Source organism: Hypomesus nipponensis, chromosome 8 (genome assembly GCF_054491055.1).
Source record: "Hypomesus nipponensis isolate SF chromosome 8, ASM5449105v1, whole genome shotgun sequence".
NCBI classification, from domain to species: domain Eukaryota; kingdom Metazoa; phylum Chordata; class Actinopteri; order Osmeriformes; family Osmeridae; genus Hypomesus; species Hypomesus nipponensis.
In genome coordinates, this window is record NC_140368.1 from 14,004,379 (window position 1) to 14,011,592 (window position 7,214).

At 43.6% G+C, this 7,214-nt stretch overlaps 1 pseudogene; it reads right to left on the bottom strand.

Annotated features, from left to right (window-relative positions):
- Positions 1-893: 893 nt before the first annotated feature.
- Positions 894-1,527, bottom strand: LOC146275259 (uncharacterized; annotated as a pseudogene).
- Between the last annotated feature and the right edge of the window lie 5,687 nt (positions 1,528-7,214).

Consider the following 7,214-nt stretch of genomic DNA (forward strand, 5'->3'; position numbering starts at 1 on the left):
CACTACCCGAGAACCGTCAGGTAGTTGCGCGGGCCAACATTTATTTTTGTTTCGAAACAAAAATATTATAGGGAAAGCAAAACTTTTTAAAATTACATTTCAATTATATCATCAGAATCAGAATCATCTTTATTGGCCAAGTACATTTCCACATACAAGGAATTTTTCCTGGGTTTAATTGCTCTCAATGTACTTAAACAGAAAAATATGTATGCAACAGTTTAGGATAATAAATAAATATAATAATAAAATATAATAATCTGTCAACTGTTCACTAGAGTTACGGCAAGGGGGAAAAAACTGTTCCTGTGTCTGTTGGTTTTTGTGTACATAGTTCTGTAGCGCCTGCCAGAGGGGAGGAGCTGGAACAGATTATGTCCAGGGTGTGAGGGTCTGCAATGATTTTCCCTGCCCGTTTCCTGGCTCTGGATGTGTACAGGTCCTGGATGGTGGGCAGGTCAGCACCAATAATCCTTTCTGCAGACCTGACTGTCCGTTGTAATCTGTTCCTGTCTATTTTAGTGGCAGAACCAAACCAGACAGTAATGGATGAGCAGAGAACAGACTCAATGACTGCAGTGTAAAACTGGATCAGCAGCTCCTGCGGCAGGTTGTACTTCCTGAGCTGGCGCAGGAAGTACATCCTCTGCTGGGCCTTTTTGAGGACTGTATTGATGTTTGGCTCCCACTTCAGGTTCTGGGAGATTGTGGAACCCAGAAACCTGAAGGATTCCATAGCAGAAACAGTGCTGTTCAGTATGGTGAGGGGGGGCAGTGATGTGGGGCTCCTCCTGAAGTCCACTATCATCTCTACAGTTTTGAGCGAGTTCAACTCCAGGTTATAGCGACTGCACCACAGGACCAGATGTTCAACTTCCCTCCTGTATGCAGACTCATCTCCATCTCTGATGAGGCCGATGATTGTTGTGTCGTCTGCAAATTTCAGGAGCTGGACAGACGGGTCTCCTGAGGTGCAGTCATTTGTGTACAGAGAAAAGAGCAGTGGGGAGAGCACACATCCCTGGGGGGCACCAGTGCTGACTGTCCGGGTGCTGGATATAATTTTCACCCTGCCTCACCTGCTGCTTCCTATCTGTCAGGAAGTTCGTAATCCACTGACAGGTGGTGGCGGGCACAGTGAGCTGGGTGAGTTTGGTGAGGAGGACTTCTGGCATGATGGTGTTGAAGGCCGAGCTGAAGTCCACAAACAGCATCCTTGCATACGTCCCTGGGAGTCGAGGTGTTGCAGGATGTAGTGCAGTCCCATGTTTACTGCATCTTCCACTGACCTATTAGCCCGGTAGGCAAACTGCAGAGGGTCCAGCAGGGGGGCAATGATGACCTTCAGGTGGGACAACACCAGTCTCTCAAAGGACTTCATGACCACAGATGTCAGGGCGACGGGCCTGTAGTCATTTAGTCCAGTGATTTGGGAACCGGGATGATGGTGGAGCGCTTGAAGCAGGAGGGGACTTCACACAGCTCCAGAGATCTGTTGAAGATCCGTGTGAAGATGGGGCCCATCATGGTTAAGGTATTTAAATATTTCTAAGATTCCTCCGTGTACCACTAGAAGGGGGCACACGTACCACCAGGGGTGTTTCTACACGGGGGCCTACAGGGGCCAGTGCCCCTGTAAAAATGTCCCTGTATTTTATTTGCTGTTTTTTTTTTTTTACACTTTTTTCTTCTTATAGTAGTCATCATGAACTGAGGAAGGGACATTGCAGCCTTTTTAATAAAAAAAAGTTAGAGAAACGTATCATAAAAAAGTTAGAGAAACATATTAAGGTATTGAATATATGTATATTGTTACTGTAATAGTTCCGTTGCTGTATATTTTAATTGTTATAGTTTACTAGTTGGAGACAACGGGGGGCTGGTTGTTTTCATCCTTATTCGTATAAATATAACCTATTTTAGAGTTGTTTCCCCTGGAACAGATTTCATGTTCCAACCAAGGGGGGCTGTCGCTGTCTTGGTGTGTGGGGCTGCATCACATACCCTCTTAGCTTTGTTAAATTGCTGCACTAGTCCACACTTGACCGGTGGGGATCTCATTCTATTACGACTGAAACTGTTAGCTGCTCCTGGCATTCTCTAATCCCTGTTCTCCTCTCTGTCCCCCCCACACATCCCTTGTGGTGTGGGGGGTCTGAGCTGTCAGGACCTGCCTGGTCGTCGGTCTACCAACGCTGGACCAGGTCGTCAACCGGAAACCAGCCTCCATGACGGCCAACAGCGAGTTTCCAGGTCCCATCCAACGTCTATAAAGCCGAACAATGGATTTTTGGTGTTTCAAAACCCATTGACACTGTATGACTATGTTTAGCTTGTGTTCTGCTCCTCTCTCTTGCCAACCGTCTCTGGAGGAGGGGATCCCTCTCTGAATTGCTCCTCCCAAGGTTTCTTCAATTTTTTCTCCCGTTGGGAGTTTTTCTGGGAGTTTTTCCTTGTCTTCCTTGAGGGTTTAGGTTGGTTGAGGGGCAGTTCTATGGGCGTATGTGAAGCCCTCTGTGACATGCTTGCGTGTAAAAAGGGCTATACAAATAAATTTGATTTGATTTGATTTGAAAGAGTTGAGGAGCTGGAAGAGGGAGAGCCAGAGCATTTAGTATGATTTTAATGTAAAGCTAAATCAAAGTATTTAATGTTTAAATATAATTTGTTTCTGTTTTTAATGTGCCCCTCTGATTAAACACTGGCCCCCCCTTGGCCCCCCCAGTAAAATTAGTCTAGAACCGCCACTGCGTACCACCAGTGGTACGCGTACCATAGTTTGAGAACCACTGATGTAGATCACACGAATTTGATGCCAAGTGGGGCAGAGAGCCGGTAGCCCCAACATAGTGTCATCTTGTATTTCATATCTGATTGTCTGTCTGGCGCCAACATTAGTCGGCAAGAAGAATAGCGAGTAGTCCTTTTTTGCTATCTTCTGTTGAAATACTACACTACCCACAATCCTAAGCAAAACAACACATATCTCTGATAGGTCGAACTCGCAGTTACCATGGCGACGTTTACCACCCCCGTGACCGGTTTCAGCGATCTGAAGCAGAGAATGTCTAATATAGAGAGAACTGCCACTCTCGGGAAACTTCCGGGTTCTGAACTGGTTGAAATTACATGTGAGGGCGCTAACGAGCGAGTACAGAATGAATGGAGGTCTATGGAGCGGTACCCCTCAAAATCCACTTTTCTCAGGATATAATTTTTTGTCCAGTAATTTGAATTCTGAATTCCAAAGGGGAGGCCAAAAAAATACACACTGCCGGGTTTTAGATTTTTTGAAAGTCGCCGTCTCTGTTCTAAAAAGCTTTTGAAAATGTCCTTGACGTCATACACATCGTACGACCAGAGCTACTGCTTGACGAAAAGCTCTGGTCACTTACTTTTTTCTCTCAGGGCATCGACAACACAGCTGACAGGTTAGGCTCTCCCTGTCAATACACATGCTTGAAAGAGTTTTGGCTTGCTAATGTTGTTGCTAATGTTGCTAATGCTCCAACATTCTGATTCCGCTTCGGATGCCATCAAGCGGGAGCTCTGGTCGTATCAGTCCTTTACTAACCAATCAGCATTCAGTAGCAGAATGCTATCGTGTTATGGGCAACAACGACTCACCATGTAAGAAATCAAAAGGACATAAGTACTCGTTCATTCAATTTTCGACCTATAATCCATGTTGAACATGCACAAACTACAATCAAATCTGAGATTTTTCAACGACAGTCAGGCGAAAGAGACAAATTTAGCCGTTTAGCTCCATAGACTCCCATTCAACATGCACTCGCTCGCGATCACCCCCAGTGAAACTCTGGTGGAACTGCAGCCAAATTCGGTACAATGGGGTTTAATAGGGAGTGGCAAGGCTCTCCTTAAACAGGCTCTGCCTGAAGTTTAAAATGTTAGTTTGAGCAGGAAAAGAAACGTACATATGCCAGTGGTGATGAAAATCGAAACATATCGGACAACAAAAGAAAAGCTTATTCAGTCTACCAAAAGGGACCTCTTTCTTTGGTCCAACATCTGTAGAGCTAGCTCTAACCCTGCGCCCGGTGACCTGTATGTCCACGGTGCTGAAACACGGAGCCCATTGTTATGATACCCAGTAGTCTCAGTTCGGATCAGCGTCAGACACTTTTATTTTGTTAAATAATTCAAGTTGAGGGGATGTTTGAGTCAGCCCAGACAGCTGAAAATATACTGCGCTAATCAATTAGCTCTAGCTAAGCAGTGAATTTGCCGTGCGTGAAAGGGCGAGGCTTATTAAAACATAAAATGCTATATGTATATCGTTTTAATCAAATAAGGTTGGTTGGAATATTTCTATCTCTATGTTTCTTGTCATTGAATTATTGAGCGTTGGGGGTTGTTTATGATTTTTTTTTTTTAAGAAGACAAATTAAGAAAAATAAAACAGAGGTAGGCCTAATACAGAAAACATATATCATTAAAAAAAAACTCTAAGCTCTATAGCTCATGTGTCAATGTGTTTCATTCTATTGTGTTAAGTGAAACACTCCTTACAGTCTTTCCGCTTTGTTGGGGCCGTCAGTGGTGTTGAGCTCATTGCTGTTCGGGTACGGCCCTGTAGGCAAATTGGTTCTGAGCTTGGTTGAATTCCTAATTTAGGTTTGTAAATGTGACAGAAGTCATTTTACATGTGTGTGTGAGAGAAGGAGAGCAACTAGAGAGGGTAAAATTTCTGGGGAAATTGTAGGGTGTGCTTGCTTGCTTCAGATCCAGGTGGGTCCGTTTTCCCTTCTAGTGATATTTTCAAGCATTTATCCTACTCATATTGCATAATTCATTAAGAACACCCTATGAAACAAGCTACTGTAACAACGTTGTCAATGGCAGTATTTCAGATGGAATTGCGATTCAAATAGTACCGTCTGCTAACTGAAAATAAGCCTCCCAAAACGTAAATAATTTCGATATTAATTTAGGGAGACATGGTTAATTCAAAAGCAGTTTGCTAGAGGCAAGCTAGCTGCCGTTGCTATCCACTCTCCACTGATTGCTTGAAAGCGCAGGAAATTAGAACGTTTCTTTTCTTTTGTAAGGGATAATTAAGCAATAAGCCCCAAGAGGCCGTGGTTTGCGCTGATTTTAGAACAGGTAAGGGGAGTTGTTAGGCACAACGCGAAGTAGAGTTTTCTGTTTGTTTCGCCATGAAGGGGCTTATTTCCCCAATAATGACCGGCGTTCTATACATTATCCCGCTTATTACACGGCCAGTGGCGTAACTATAGGGAGTGCAGGGAGTGCAGCTGCACTAGGGCCCGTGGCGAAAGGGGGCCCGTCCTCGATCTCAAGTGAGAACTCTACCTGAAGAACTGACCGGGCACCTTGCTCCGCGTAAATCACAGAAAGGTTAACATATGATCCAGTCCGATCAATTTGCAAACATTTCTCAATTATGGTTATTCTCATCTGCCCAATAAACATTTTAACAATAGTCAGTCTTAACAACAGCAAATAATTCATTTGGCCTCATTTGCCTTTTGCTGAATGAAACAAATCTCGTTTTTATTAAGTAACATTGTCTGGGCAATATATTCTCAACGATTCTATAGCCCACCCACACATTGTGATCGTTTGCCATCCTGTTGTGTTGCATTGCGTGTTGAGTAATCGCGGTAAGTAGGCTACCCCATCATGCCCTTCTTTCAAAAACACAAAAGTGGCTGCAGGAAGCAGCACAAACACAAAGAGCAGGATTAAAGGGTGGCAAAGCTAGCAAAAATATCTTCATTTGGATTTGTGGCGAGGTGTTCAAGAGGACGCTACGTCTGACCCCCAGCCCAACAGCAATGAGTGAAACTCAGCCACCAGGGTAGGCTAATGTTTACTGTCTGGTATAGCCTATTGAAAGCATTTAGACATGGCTATTAAACATCATTAAATGCACGTATAGACATAAAGCAGCAGCCAGGTTAGATATTGAAAACAATGTGCAGGATGTTGTTGGAAAATAGCTAAAGCTAGATAGGCTAAACGTTAAGCTAGCATATACAAAAATAAAATCAAACATTCACCAATCAATTCACAATGTGTATTGTAAAAGCAGTGTTGGGAAGGTTCACTTTCTACATGAACTAGTTCAGTTCATAGTTCATAATTCAAGATGTTGAATGAAGTTCAAAGCTCAGAATAATGAACTTTTTTCAATATGTGGCTGCCGTCTGCAATACCGCTCTCTGCCTCTACACAATTCGACGTTTTCACACTTGCCATGCATAGACAGTAGAAGAAAGAAAGAAAGAAAGAAAGCACACGCAGCAATTGACAGGTTGGGTAACCCTGGACACAAGACTGTTAACGGTGTGTTTTTAGCCTGGACGTCTCTAGAAATCTGGCACCTTTTTAAACAAAATTAAAAAGAGTGAACGTGCCATTCACAGACACCAGAATGAGTGCGTCCACTGCACAGTATTGTTCATCAGGCAGTAGCCTAATACAGTAGGCTACGTTCAGTTTACGTTCACCAAAATTATGAGCGAGTTCATGAACATGTTCAAACGCAACACTGATACTAAATACATTTCCATGCGCCTCTCCAAGATCCACACTCAATAATTTCGCCTGACGATAGGTCGGTTAAGGGGCCCGTTGGTGAGATCTGCACTTGGGCCGCCAAGTCATTGTTACGCCGCTGTACAGGGCTACTTGCGAACAAAACTAACTTAACACAGTGTCTTTTTACAATGTATTTGTTACCATTCGTATTGTTGATCAGCAGAGACATAGTTCGCCAAAGACGTTGAACTTCATAGACTTCGAGCATTATTTAGGCTTCAAATCAGCTGACTTTGCTAAGCAACAGAGTACGCTGGGGTTGAAAAGTTACCGGACTACTTGCGGAGTGCTACGAAAGACGTGAATCCGAGGCAAAAAGGCCACTTCCCTTGACAGCGGTCAAATATGCATAGCAACGGTCAAATATGAGAAAATTGTTCACCGCAGAACGTTGGGAAGCCTCATTCAAGTGAATGGAACATTCTACAGCATTAAGAACAGCCATGTAATAAGACATAATAAAGTTTACCTATAGCTGTGGCATTGAAGACAGTACTATAGCGTACTACACTGCTGGTGTAGAGCCAAGTCTGTCACTCTGTGGCTAACGTCAAAACAAGACGCAGTCTCACTCAAATTCCAAGTTTTACACAAATAACAAACTAAGCTGACCCACTGGCTGTCTA